Source organism: Giraffa tippelskirchi, chromosome 6 (genome assembly GCF_054371585.1).
Source record: "Giraffa tippelskirchi isolate mGirTip1 chromosome 6, T2T-mGirTip1v1.2.pri, whole genome shotgun sequence".
In the NCBI taxonomy this organism is placed as follows: domain Eukaryota; kingdom Metazoa; phylum Chordata; class Mammalia; order Artiodactyla; family Giraffidae; genus Giraffa; species Giraffa tippelskirchi.
Genome location: NC_137280.1, coordinates 143,738,973 through 143,753,883, shown reverse-complemented (window position 1 = coordinate 143,753,883; position 14,911 = coordinate 143,738,973). Strand labels below are relative to the sequence as shown.

The 14,911-nt window shown below is 48.2% G+C and overlaps 1 protein-coding gene across 4 annotated transcripts in view; it reads left to right on the top strand.

Moving 5' to 3' along the window:
- The window catches only part of PWWP2A (PWWP domain containing 2A), a 151,792-nt gene that overhangs the window by 25,647 nt on the left and 111,234 nt on the right, over positions 1-14,911 (top strand). For 2 of the 4 annotated variants that reach the window (XR_014056749.1, XM_081500571.1), the window contains exon 2: positions 11,576-11,718. The gene's annotated coding sequence lies outside the window, so the exon portion shown is untranslated. Of the gene's footprint in view, positions 1-7,951; positions 8,045-11,575; positions 11,719-13,047; positions 13,115-14,911 lie in introns of those variants that run through there. The other 2 variants (XM_081500572.1, XR_014056750.1) reach the window with 2 other exon arrangements.

Genomic DNA, 14,911 nt, shown 5'->3' with positions numbered 1-14,911 from the left:
TCCCTATGGAATTTCACCCCATTTCTACAGGGAATTCTGAAGCGAGGACTCTGTGGGTCTTTTTATACAACAGGGAAACGATGCTTGGAAAGGGAGAGAAATTTCCCCAGTCACAGCCCTTATAAAGAGCAGAGGTGGGATTTGAATTCCAATCAGCCTCATTCTAGAGCTCACACTCTGTCAAACAGGAACACAGATGTCGAAACATCTTTTTTGTTTAATATTGATTAGTTTATTATTCAGCTGCACAGAGTCTTAGTTTCAGCACTTGGGATCTTTAGTTGCTGCATGCAAACTCTTAGTTGCAACTTGCAGGATCTAGTTCTTCGACCAGGGATTGAACCCAGGCTCACTGCATTGGGAGTGCGTAGTATTAGCCACTGGACCACCAGGGAAGCCCTTGTATGAACATCTTGAAGGAGATAAATAACGGTTCAACCTCCAAAACATGAAAGCACAGTTCAGGCTCAATGGGAGGCCCAGGTATTCAGATGGAATTGTTTTTTTCACTGCCCACAGATCATCTCTCAACATTGATTAAAGCCACTCATGGGTTACAGGCTTCTCTCGTAGTTCAGTTGGTAAAGAATCTGCCTGCAATGCAGGAGACCCTGGTTCGATTCCTGGGCTGGGAAGTCCTCTGGAGAAGGGACAGGCTACCTTACCCACTCCAGTATTGTTGGGCTTCCCTTGTGGCTCAGCTGGTAAAGAATCCACCTGCAGTGCGGGATACCTGGGTTCAATCCCTGGGTTGGGAGGATCCCCTAGAGAAGGGAAAGGCTACCCACTCCAATAATTTGGCCTGGAGAATTCAGAATTGGACATGACTGAGTGACTTTCACTTTCACTTTTCTCATGGGCTACTCATTGCTATGAGGGTAAGGTTCAAAGCCAGAGTCCTTACTGTAGCTTACAAAGCCCTAGATGGTCCAGCCGCTGCCACCACCCTTCTGCCTCAGGCCTTTGCACCTGCTTCGCCAGCTCTAAGCATAATGTCACTTCTTCTCCTAAGGAAAAGTTCCTTTTGTTTAGGCATGATCATGGTGTTGTGATTTTTGTTGTTGTTGGTTCAGTTCAGTTCAGTTGCTCAGTCGTGTCCGACTCTCTGCGACCCCACGAATTGCAGCACGCCAGGCCTCTCTGTCCATCACCAACTCCCGGAGTCCACCCAAACCCATGTCCATCGAGTCGGTTATGCCATCCAACCATCTCATCCTCTGTCGTCCCCTTCTCCTCCTGCCCCCAATCCTACCCAGCATTAGGGTCTTTTCCAATGAGTCAACCCTTCGCATGAGGTGGCCAAAGTATTGGAGTTTCAGCTTCAACATCAGACCTTCCAATGAACACCCAGGATTGATCTCTTTTAGGATGGATTGATTGGATCTCCTTGCAATCCAAGGGACTCTCAAGAGTCTTCTCCAACACCACAGTTCAAAAGCATCAATTCTTCGGCGCTCAGCTTTCTTCACCGTCCAACTCTCACATCCATATATGACCACTGGAAAAACCATAGCCTTGACTAGATGGACTTTTGTTGGCAAAGTAATGTCTCTGCTTTTAAATATGCTATCTAGGTTGGCCATAACCTTCCTTCCAAGTAGTAAGCGTCTTTTAATTTCATGGCTGCAATCACCATCAGCAGTGATTTTGGAGCCCAAAAAAATAACGTCTCACCCTGTTTCCACTGTTTCCCCATCTATTTCCCATGAAGTGATGGGACCAGATGCCATGATCTTAGTTTTCTGAACGTTGAGCTTTAAGCCAACTTTTTCACTCTCCTCTTTCACTTTCATCAAGAGGCTCTTTAGTAGTTCTTCACTTTCTGCCATAAGGGTGGTGTCATCCGCATATCTGAGGTTATTGATATTTCTCCCGGCAATCTTGATTCCAGCTTGTGTTTCTTCCAGCCCAGCGTTTCTCATGATGTACTCTGCATACAAGTTAAATAAGCAGGGTGACAATATACAGCCTTGATGTACTCCTTTTCCTATCTGGAACCAGTCTGTTGTTCCATGTCCAGTTCTAACTGTTGCTTCCTGACCTGCATACAGGTTCCTCAAGAGACAGGTCAGATGGTCTGGTATTCCCATCTCTTTCAGAATTTTCCACAGTTTATTGTGATCCACACAGTCAAAGGCTTTGGCATAGTCAATAAAGCAGAAATAGATGTTTTTCTGGAACTCTCTTGCTTTTTCGATGATCCAGCGGATATTGGCAATTTGATCTCTGGTTCCTCTGCCTTTTCTAAAACCAGCTTGAACATCTGGAAGTTCACGGTTCACGTATTGCTGAAGCCTGACTTGGAGAATTTTGAGCATTACTTTACTAGCATGTGAGATGAGTGCAATTGTGCGGTAGTTTGAGCATTCTTTGACATTGCCTTTCTTTGGGATTGGAACGAAGACTGACCTCTTCCAGTCCTGTGGCCACTGCTGAGTTTTCCATATTTGCTGGCCTATCGAGTGCAGCACTTTCACAGCATCACCTTTGAGGATTTGAAATAGCTCAACTGGAATTCCATCACCTCCACTAGCTTTGTTCGTAGTGATGCTTTCTAAGGCCCACTTGACTTCACATTCCAGGATGTCTGGCTCTAGGTGAGTGATCACACCATCGTGATTATCTGGGTCATGAAGATCTTTTTTGTATAGTTCTTCTGTGTATTCTTGCCACCTCTTCTTAATATCTTCTGCTTCTGTTAGGTCCATACCATTTCTGTCCTTTATCGAGCCTATCTTTGCATGAAATGTTCCTTTGGTATCTCTAATTTTCTTGAAGAGATCTCTAGTCTTTCCCATTTTGTTGTTTTCCTCTATTTCTTTGTACTGATCGCTGAGGAAGGCTTTCTTATCTCTCCTTGCTATTCTTTGGAACTCTGCATTCAGATGGGAATATCTTTCCTTTTCTCCTTTGCTTTTCACTTCTCTTCTCTTCCCAGCTATCTGTAAGGCCTCCTCAGACAGCCATTTTGCTTTTTTGCATTTCTTTTCCATGGGAATTTTCTTGATCCCTGTCTCCTGTACAATGTCACGAACCTCTGTCCATGTTGTTGGTTAGTCACTAGCTATGACTGGCTCTTTTGCAATCCCACGGACTGTAGCCCACTAGGATCCTCTGTCCATGGGATTTTCCAGGCAAGAATACTGGAATGGGTTGCCATTTCCTTCTCCAGGGGATCAGGGATTCAACCCATGTCTCCTGCATTGGCAGGTAGATTCTTTACCACTGACATATTTTTCTTTTTAAAGAGTTCTTATCTTTTGAAAGTGAAAGTGTTAGCCATGCAGTTGTGTCCGACTCTTTGCGACTCCATGGACTGTTGCCCGCCAGGCTCTTCTGGCAGTGGAATTCTCCAGGCAAGAATACTGGAGTGGGTTGCCATGCCCTTCTCCAGGGGATCTTCCCAACCCAGGAATTGAACCCAGGTTTCCCACATTGCAGGCAGATTTTTCATCCTTATCTTTTAGAGATACATAATGAAGTATTTGGGTTTCCCTGGTAGCTCAGCTGGTAAAGAATCTGCCTGCAGTGCAGGAGACCCCTGTTTGATTCCAGGGTCAGGAAGATCCCCTGGAGAAGGGATAGGCTACCCATTCCAGTATTCTTGGGCTTCCTTGGTGGCTCAGATGGTAAAGAATCTGCCTGCAATGCAGAAGACCTGGGTTCAATCCCTGGGTTGGGAAGATCCCCTGGAGGAGGACATGGCAACCCACTCCAGTATTCTTGCCTGGAGAATCCCATGGACAGAGGAGCCGGATGAGCTGTAGTACATGGAGTCCCAAAGAGTCAGACACAACTGAGCAACTAATCACAGCACAGCACAGTGAAGTATTTAAAGATGAAATAATAAGACTCCTGGGATTTGCTTCAAAATAATTGGGTGGGGGTGAAGTGGGAGAGTGGGTGGCACGAAGCAAAACAAGATTAACCATGTTGCTCATTGTGGGAGCTGGGTGACGGCTACATGGGATTCATGATAATATTTTCTATGTTTTTGTACATTTTTTAGTTCTTTCAAAAGAAATTATAAGAGCTTTTTCAAGAATAAAAGCGGCAGGGGGAAGTCACTTCCTCAGAAAAGCCTTTCCAACCCTGGAGGCTAGGTGAGGTTCATTTTCTGTGCTGCCACGTCACCTCTCTGTCACGGCATTCATACTAATTGCAGTGACACTGTTGGGTACTTGTGCATTCATAATATCTCTCTCCCCCATAGACAGCAGAAAGTAGAGTTATGTCTGCCTAAATCCTTCTTCTGTCCCAGAGCACATTTGGTGAATAGATCAATGACAAGTGAATGAATGAATGAGTTCAAAGACAGCTTACCGTCTGGGCTGGTCCAGAGAAGGCAGTTCCCTGAAGAGAGGGAGGAGGAAGTGGAGAAAGGAAGGAAGAAGAGGGGGATGGAGAAGGAATCCCAGATGAGTTCTCTTCAACCCAAATATATTACATTATATCATGTCCTATCATATTATGTTGTATTATATAATTTTTCTTTGGTCTCCATTTTCTTTCATTAAAGAGAGTTCTAGAATTAAGCTTCAAAATAGGTAGTATATTCACATGTTTCAGTATTCAAGAGTAACAAAAAGGGCCACAAAGAAAATCTCCCCTGGGAATTCCCTTGCAGTCTGGTGGTTAGGACTCCACAGCTTTCACTGCCGAGGGCTTGGGTTCAGTTCCTGGTCAGGGAGCTAAGATCCCACAAGCAGCCAGAGGTGACCTTTGCCCATCATAGGTGGAAGAGCTTGGGCCTGAGTTAGAGGATTCTGGGCCCAGGTCTGCCACCTTGGCTTGACAGGTGGCCTTAAGTAGGCCACTTTCATAATGATAATAGCTCTCTCCAGAAGGTGAAACTAGTAGTTTCTCAGTTGTGTCGACTCTGCAATAGGCTTCTCTGTCCATGGGATTCTCTACCCACTGGAGTGGGTAGCTGTTTCCTTCTCCAGGGCATCTTCCCATCCAGGGATCGAACCCAGGTCTCCCACATTGCAGACAGATTCTTTATGGTGTGAGCCACCAGGGAAGCTCCAGGCACAGTGATAAACACGTTGCATGTGTCACCTCCCACATCCCTAAGAGGCTGGAACATTTGTAGCCTGAGTTCAGAGAGATTAGGGAACCAACTCAAGGTGGCCCAGGTCTTAAGTGAGAGAGTCAAGATATACATCCAGCAGTTAAGACTCTGCACTTCTACTGAGGGGGCTTGGGCTCGATCTTTGGTTGGGAGCTCAAGACCTCATGAGCTATCAGGACAAAAAAAAAAAAAAAATCCAGATTTAACACTGTGTTTCACTGCCTTTGATTCACCCTCAGTGAGGTGAAGCAGAGAGACCCCAGCAAGCCTTTTCCATGTCAGAAAGTCACGTGGCCTGTGATTGCACAGTGAGGGGCTCAGAGAGGAACTGGTTGCAGGTAGCGGGTGGGGATTTGGAGTTCTCTCCATGGAGAAGGCCATATACAGCCCCACTTCTTACAGGAACACCTAAAAGAGAGCAAGAGGGAGAAGGAAAGGAGATGGGGAGAGAGAGGCCTCAGCAAGTGGGGCAGCAAAACTCACGCCCGCTGCCTCTGGCGGCCGCTGCACGGAGATGCGGTGACCTGGAGCGCCCTCTGGTGGCGCGCTCCGCAGGCTGTCCTGGACAGGCGGGGCCCAAGGGAGGAGGGGCGGCCCCTTTTCCCAGCCAGGATCATCTCTGGGCTCAGGCGGGCACTACGCCCAGGATTGTCATTCCGTGTGGAGGGAAGCCAGCTTAATAATAGTAACACTGAGGCACTCTCAAAAAGAGCGCCCCTGAGACTGCTGAAAGAAGGGAAAGGATGCTTGAAGCCGTGGAGTCATCATTAGAGGCTTTCTATGTGTAACTCCCCCAAGTGCCCCCCTCCACTGTGACCAGGGACATCTTGCATTTGCCTCTGATGACTCTTCACCCGTTCACAGGGCAGCTGAATTTGTGCCTCCTGCCCCATCACTCTGGGCTGAGCCGGCCCTGCCTGTGAGCCTCACTGAGCCCAAGGCCACAAAGCCTGTGATGAGGCACAAAGCTGTCAACTACAAATTGGCACTTACCAAGAGCATTGCCAATGACTGAACAACAAAGGCATTTGCCATCTGTCTCTATGGAGATTGAACCCATTCTGCTATAGCTGTTGACCTTCAATCCCTGAGGGAGTTCAGGGTGGAGTTAGGCACCCTGTGCTCCAGGAAATCTGGTGGGACAGGTCTTTAGATAATTGGATGTTTTTAGGAACAGATTTTATGATCTCAATCCTTCATCTCCTCATATCTAGAGAAGCACTAAATCCCTTCATGGAGACATCAGAGCCTCATGACTATGAAAAAACCTTTTGTACATGGAGTGCTTCACGGTATTGAACTCCCCCTTCACCAAAACCTTATATATTGACTTTCCCTCACTGCCACTTTCAGGCAGTCTCTCAGAGCTACCTGAGATGCTGCCTCCTGGGCTGCAGTCCTCATTTTGCCCCAAATAAACCTTAACTCACAACTCTCAAGTTGTACATCTTTTTTTGGTCGACAGAGTCATAGCAAGGACAGGGGCTCTTGAGACCATTGAATTGTTCCTTCTTTTGTTTATTGAGTAAGTGTGTATGGAGCCCCTACTATGTGCCAGCCACATGGGCCCTGTGGATGCAGGAATTAATGACAGACAAGGAATTGAGATTCCAGGCAAGGCGAGGCAGACAACAAACAAGGTAAGCCGTGTGGTCCAAAGTGCCTTGAAAAATATGCAACGGGAGAAAGTGCCCAAGTTTGACGAAATGTTTTAAGATGAGGAGGGAAGGGAAGGCCTGTCTGGTAAGGCATGCTGAGGACACAGGACTGGGGAAAGCAGGCAGGGGAACTTCAGGTAAAAGATGGGGGCTGAGGACCACATCTGCCTGAATGTGTGCCAGGGGTTTGGATGTTTGGATTTGATCCTGGGGCCCAAGGAAGTCACTGGAGGGCTGTGAGCAGGGATGGCATGATCTGAATTACAATTTTAATAATAGGTCATTCCATCTGCTTGGAGAACAAATGATAGGAAGGGTGAGGGTGGAAGCAGGGAGGCAGCTAGGAGAGGACTCCAGGTCTCCAGATACAGGCGGATGGTTGCTGAACCAGAGTGGGGTGGAGTCAGATTCTGAGGAATCTGAGAGGCCAGATGGAAAGGAACAGCTGGTGGGCCGCAGGTGGTGGGGGGCGAGACCAGGTTGGTGCCTCCCCCTCGATACTCCTTTCAGCCTGAGGATAGGGCCACGGAGTCATCTCCTGGGGTCACTTAGAAGAGGGGTAAAAGACCCTAGACTCCATTGCCATAGACCCCCATGGATGTGGCTCAGAGTGTTCAGAGGCTGGGGACCTGGAGGCCAGAGGGGCTTCCAGCCTCACAGAGCTCTTTTCCCTTCTATCAGCAGCCTCTCTCATTCTCATACCCATCACTGTCTCCTTTCTTTGTCTCCTTTCTTTCTCCCTCTCTCCCTTCCCTCTCCAGTCTTATACAAACAAACACACACACACACACACATGCATGCAGTTTACTGCAGCCTTATCAGAAGGAAGCCTCCTGCAGAGACAAAGAGTCTCCTGGGACAGAGCAAGAGGAGCTGACTGTGGAGTTTTGCGAGGAGGGGGAGGCAGGCTTTGCTGCCTTTCACATCCACCTCCTGTTCTTGCTGCCTCCATGCCACCCTCTCGGTTCCTGCAGCATTTTCCCCGAGACCCATGATTCTGAGCTGTACACAACTGTCTCCTTGGGTGATGTGGCAATACCTGGAAACATTTTTGGTTATCATAAGTTGAAAGGGGGGTGCCACCAGCCTCTGGTGGGTGGGAGCCAGGGATTCTGCTAAATACCCTTCAAGGCTCAGGATGGCCCCCACAACAGAAGAATGATCTTGCCCCAAATGTCAACAGTGCTGAGCCTGAGAGGGACTGTCCTCTTGTTCACAGTCCCACTGTCATCACGCTGTCATTTACCAGGCGGTTGCCCTGTGACCATACTGTGCCTGTGTTGTCTCTTTCAGTCTCTCATTACATTGGAAGGTAGGAAGCCACTGAGGCTGGGACCAAGGGAATGTGGCCATGAGTGGGAGACAGGGGAGATGGCTAGAGCTGGGCTAGGTGGCACACTGTCCTGTGGGCTAGGTAAGGTTTGGGATCTTATTCCAAGTCAACTAGGAAAGCTCCCAATGTTTTACTCTGCATTTTCAAAAGATCACAGTAGCCCTAAAGCAGCTCTTCTCCTCCCTCAAATGATAGGTTCAGGATATATTTTCGAGGATGAATCAAAACAACTTGCCAACATGGACACAGGGGAAGGGACAGCAGGAAACCTAGAGGGGGCTTAGGTTTGGAGCCTATTTAACCAGTTACACGGAAACTGTTCTCAGTCAAAAGGGCTCAGTTTAGGGGTCAGCCAGGCCCAGATTTCAGTGTTCAACCTCTTCAAGCCTCGGTTTTCTCTTCTGAAAAAAATGGGAGCAAAATGACAGATGCACATAATGGGAATTAATTCTCGTCCTTTGACCAGAGAGATTACAAATGCCTAGAAAAATAGTGTTCTGTTTGAGATCACATTGCTAAACTAAGCAACTCTAAGTTTTATCAAACAGAAGAACAAGGAAACAAGGAAAGGGGTTCTGACCTAACATCCAGTTCAAAGCTGGGCTCTGAGCCTCGGCCTCCTCATCTGTAAAGTAGGAATATGTCATCTTGTTAACCCCAAACTCGGTTCACCTCTTGGTGGATGTTGAGCCAAAAGACACAATCAAGCCCCAAAAAGGGAGAAGGAAGGATTAATATTGCACCATAGGAGCTTCCCAAGTGGCTCAGTGGTAAAGAATCTGCTTGCCAACGCAAGAGACACAGGTTCGATCCCTGGGTCAGGAAGATCCCCTGTAGGAGGAAATAGAAACCCACTCCTGTATTCTTTCCTGAGAAATCCCATGCTCAGAGGAGCCTGGCAGGCTACAGTCCATGGAGTCACAGAGTCAGACACAATTGAACATGTAGATGATAACAATGAGAACACTGGGGATTTTTCCCAAAGCAGAGTCTCCCAACAGCAAAATTGGGTAAGTTTTAAGCTAAGTTCAGTTCAGTTCAGTCATTCAGTCATGTCTGACTCTTTGCAACCCCATGGATTGCAGCACGCCAGGCTTCCCTGTCCCTCACCAACTCCCAGAGCTTGTTCAAACTCATGTCCGTTGAGTCAGTGATGCCATCCAACCATCTCATCCTCTGTCATCCCCTTCTCCTCCTGCCTTCAATCTTTCCCAGCATCAGGATCTTTTTCAATGAGTAGGCTCTTTGCATCAGGTGGCCAAAGTATTGGAGCTTCAGCTTCAGCATCAGTCCTTCCAATGAATATACAGGACTGATTTCCTTTAGGATGGACTGTTTTGATCTCCTTGCAGTCCAAGGGACCCTCAAGAGTCTTCTTCAACACCACAGTTTAAAAGCATCCATTCTTCAGTGCTCAGCTTTCTTTGTGGTCCAACTCTCACATCCATCCATACATCAGTTCAGTTCAGTTCAGTCACTCAGTCATGTCCGACAGACCTTTGTCAGCAAAGTAATGTCTCTGCTTTTTAATATGCTATCTAGGTTGGTCATAGCTTTTCTTTCAAGGAGCAAGTGTCTTTTAATTTCATGGCTGCAGTCACCATCTGCAGTGATTCTGAAGCCCAAGAAAATAAAGCCTGTCACTGTTTCCACTGTTCCCCCATCTATTTGCCATGAAGTGATAGGACTGGATGCCATGATCTTAGCTTTTTGAATGTTGAGTTTTAAACCAACTTTTGCACTCTCCTCTATCACTTTCATCGAGAGGCTCTTTAGCTCCTCTTCACTTTCTGACATAAGGGTGATATCTGGATATCTAAGGTTATTGATATTTCTCCCAGCAATCTCGATTCCAGCTTGTGCTTCATCCAGCCTGGCATTTCTCATGATTTACTCTGCATATATACGTTAAATAAGCAGGGTGACAATACACAGCCTTGACATACTCCTTTCCCAATTTGGAACCAGTCTGTTTTTCCATGTCCGGTTCTAACTGTTGCTTCTTCACTTGCATACAGATTTCTCAGGAGGCAGGTAAGGTGGTCTGGTACTCCCCATCTCTTGAAGAATTTTCCACAGTTTGTTGTGATGCACACAGTCAAAGGCTTTAGTGAAGTCAATGAAGCAGAAGTAGATGTTTAAGCTAAGGGTACATTCATATTCACGAAGGGTCTAGGCTTTAGTTGATTGAAGGCAGGAGTGTCTACATTATCATTCCCTCCTCCACCTGGGTGGGGGCCTTGGTTCCTGCAGAACTCAAAGACATAATCAGATTGTTATGTATATCCCTTAAGGAGGACCTAGGACTGTTTTATCACTGAACTATTGTTTCTTGACTGCTTTTCCTTTGTTTCTTCATTCCCTCACATCCCTTCTTCGGTTCAGTTCAGTTGCTCAGCTGTGTCCGACTCTTGGACTGCAGCAGGACCCCATGGACTGCAGCACGCCAGGTTTCCTTGTCCATCACCAACTCCCGGAGCTTACATCGAGTCATTGATGCCATGTCCCTTCTTAAGATCATTAATTACTGAGACCCATTCAAGGGCAAGCTTTGTGCCCTAGGCTTAGATCACAAAATGACTTACGCCAAAAAATGGTTCTCATCTGTCAAGAAAGCCATGCCTGGTTCTCCTTCTCTGGGACCCCTTACCCTATCTGCCTACAATTTCTATCTCTAAGCCTGAGATGATTGAATGGGATTTGCATGTGAGCAGCTAACCCAGTGGGCTTAGCAGGTAATGCTAATGGTAAAGAACCGGCCTTCCAATGCAGAAGACATGAGACGGGGGTTCGATCCCTGTGTCGGGAAGATTACCTGGAGTAGCAAATGGCAACCCACTCCAGCATTCTTGCCTGGGAAATCCCATGGACAGGGGAGCCTGGCTGGCTATAGTTCATAGGGTTGCAAAAAGTTGGACACTACTGAAGCGACTTAGCACACACACCGCTAACACAGTGCCTGTCACATGATAAGCACTCAGGAAATGGGGGAAGTGTGGGACCCCACAGGACACCATCTTGACTTCTAAGCCACCATCTTCTGCTGCGGACACATACCAGCTGCAACACAGAGAATGACATCAATTATGTAGTAGCTTCGTTTGTGGTCTGGCTTCATCCACAACCATGCTGAAGTTTGTCAGCGATTTGTAGATGGGAAAACAGCTCCAGAAAAGTGAAGGAGTCAGCCCCAAAGCCCACATTACAAAGCCTGGGCTGTAAACCAGGGGTTACAAACTGATTTAGCGTAGCCTGCTAGGCTAGGAATGCTTTCTGCATTTTTAAGTGAAAGAAACGATATATCTAAAAACAGCAATATTGTCTTGATGCCCAAGAATTAAAAGAAATTGAAATCAGCTGCTATGAACAAAGTCTTATGGGAACACAGCTCCACTCATTAGCTCACCATCCTCCATGGCTGCGTTTGCTGCCAAGGGCAGAGTTGAATAGTTGTGACACAGAACTCATGGCCTAGAAAGCCTAAACTTTTTATCATCTGGCTCTTCTTAGAAAAAGTGTGCAGACCTCTGCTGGGAAACACAGCTGCACAGCAACAGTTCTGCCCCCAAGAATACAAAATGGATAAATAGCATCTGAGATAACCCAGGGTCCACCTGAAGGCTACGGGGGAAAGAAGAGTTCCAAATCAGAAGGTATGTCGTTGCAGGAACTGCTCCAACCCAGAGGAGCTGAGTCCAGCTCAACTCCTTGGAGCTGAGAGAAATTCTCCTTGGAGAATTTGAGTCCAGCGTTCTCTTTTCATGTGAAAACTTAGACCCAGAGCCTGGAGCCAACCTGTCCAAGGCCACCCAGCACGTGGCTAACAGCCAGGTTGGGGACTGCCTCCCTCAGGGTAGAGAGGCGTGGGCCAGAGCCTGGGTTAGGAGGCCCCTCGGCCCCTGGGGCCTCTAAGGGTCAATTGGGCCGGGAGAGGGGCTGCAGCGGCGGGGGGCGTGGGGGTGTCTGTGGAGGCCTCTCCCAGGCGGGAAAAGGGAGGCCCCTGCTATTCGGTCTCCGCCGGACGCCCGCGCTCCCTTCCCCCTCGGTCTTTGCTCCCCGCCGCTCTGTGCATCCGGCGGCTTCGGCCCCCACCCCGCTGCAACCCAGCTCTAAGGCGAGTCCCGTGTTCTGCCTGCTGCCTACCAGGGCCAGAAGATTCCCCCAGGCTTTCCCACTTCGCCCAGGCTTCCCCCCCGCACCCCCTGATTTTGCAAAGCACGGAAGACACGCCCAGCTCCTTATGGCTCTGAAAGCAGCATTTGATCCGCGCCGGGTTGGGGAGCTCCTGGCTGATAAAGGATCGGTTGGAGCCTCCCGAGGGCAGCCGTAGGGTGCACAGTGGCTCCAGCTGCCGGGCTGGAAGCCGAGACCCGCCCCAGCCTGTTTCCCTCCGGGGTGTACTGGAAGAGCCTCCCCGGAGGAATTCAGAAGCTCCTTCCTCTGGCTGCCTGGAGAAATAGTAGAAGTAGTAGTAAACATTTATTAAAGGTGTGGAACAGAATAGGTGTAACTGCCAAACTCTTAGATCCCTCACCACCACAAACTCGAGCTTCCCACGGCGTCCGTCCATCCTCCATCTCCTGGACCCTGGTTCCCACAAGGCCCCCAGCACAACTCCTAATCTGACCCAGGGTCCACGAGCCCACAGTCCTCATCAGAAAACTGCTGGGTTTTCAGCCTCTTCTCTGTACCTTCCTTTCCCCTTTTTGGCCTGAAGCCTGCCTTCCCCGTGCCCACACTCTGCCCCGCCCCGCGCCCCGCCACCGCCGCCCCAACACCCCTACCCGTTCCCTTCCGGGACCCTCAGTGGGGAGCTGTTCATTTTCTCACCTACCCCTGGAGATCAGTCTGTAGGGTAGAGGCTTGCTTGCTCCTTGTGGAACTTTGCCACCCACTTCTCCCCTCTGTCCTCACTGCTTCCTGTGGACTAATTACTGCCAGTCTAGACTGCCCTCAACCTTTCTTGTAATTCTTTCCTACAGGATTCTCCTGGGCAGCTCTCACTGGTCAGACATTGCCTTTAATCCTGGAAACTGTATTTGCCTTTTGGTGGGTGTCAGCGGAAAGATACAACCAAATCAAAGATCGGGGTGATGAAAGCTTCATCACTTGGCAGCAAGTAGGGAGAATCTTACTTACCAGAGATCTTTCCTAAGATAGTGTCTCCCTGAACAGCAAACTTGGGGAAGTTTTAAGCTAAGGGCAATGCATATTCGTAAAGGGGTTCTAGGTGAGGAGGATTCAGCATAGAATTGGGGCCCTAGCTGACAAAGTCCAAGAATGAAATGGCAACCCACTCCAATATTCTTGCCTGGGAAATCCCATAGACAGAGGAGCCTGGTGGACAACAGTCCATGGGGTCACAAAGAGTCACACACAGCTGAGCACACACTACTACTACTAAGCTTTGGTTGATTAAAGTCATGTTGGTCAACATTATCATTCCATTCCCCGCCAGGGTGGGGGCCTTAGTTCTTGCAGAACTCAAAGACATAATCAGATTGTTATGTCTATCCCTTGAGAAGGAACTGGGACTGTTTTGTCACTGATAACTATTGTTTATTGACTGTTTTTCTTCTGTTCCTGTATTCCCTCACTTCCCTTAAGATCACTAATTACTGAGATTTGTTCAAGGGCAAGCTTTGTGGACAGGCTTAGATCACAAAATGGCTTAGGTCAAAAATGGCTTCTTGGGAATTCCCTTGCGGCCCAGTGTTTAGGACTCCAAGTTTCCACTGCCGGGGACCTGGGTTTGGTCTCTGGTCAGGGAATTAGGATCCCTCAAGCCATGTAGTACAGCCAAGAAAAAACGGAGGCTTCTTTTAAGTCAAGAAAGCCATGCCTGGTTCTCTTTCTCTGGTTCCCCCTACCCTATCTGCTAATGTCCCTACAGTGACCTACATGGCCCATCTTAGTCTGTTAAGGCTGCAGTAAGCAAATACTACAGACTGAGGGCTTATAAACAACATGAATTGGGGTCTAGCAGTTAAGACTTGGAGCTGCCACTGCAGGGGGCACAAATTCAATCCCTGGTCAGGGAATTAAGATTCTCACATGCTGAGCAGCAGAGAAAAATGAAAGACAGTGATCTCTTTGGTACCTCCTTTATAAGGGCACTAATCCCGTGAGGGGCTTCCCTGGTGGCTCAGACATTAAAGAATCTGCCTGCAATGCGGGAGACTTGGGTTTGATCTCTGGGTGGGCAAGATTCCCTGGAGAAGGAAATGGTAATCCACTCTGGTATTCTTTCCTGAGAAATCCCATGGACAGAGGAGCCTGGCAGGCTACAGTCCATGGAGTCACAAAGAGCTGGACATGACTGAGTGACTTTCATTTGACTTCACTTCAATCCCATGAGAGCTCTTCTGACTTAATCACCTCCTCTTTGGAGGTTAGGGTTTTAACATATGGATTGTGGGGGATGACAAACATTCAGACCATAGCCCCTTTCTGGCTGTTCACTCAACACCACTGGCCTTCTTCCCACTCCTTCCACAGGCTCCCTCCCCACGCAGGACTGTTGCACTTGTGGTCCTCACTTCCTGGGAAGCTCACTTCCGATATTGGTTCTGTGACACCTTCCCAGTGCCCAGAGGAGGCACTTTTCGTTTTGTTATAAAGTCTCCTTAGACACCAGAGCCAGCACTGTTGATGAGGGCAGGAATTTGTGTCTTTATTACCCTCTGATCTATACTGTGCACCTGGGACAGTGCCTAACACACAGGAGGCACTTCAATAGTATTTTCAGAATGTGCTGTGCTTAGTCGCTCAGTCATGTCTGACTCTTTGCGACCCCATGGACTGTACCTGCCAGGCTCCTCTGTCTGTGGGGATTCTCCAGGCAAG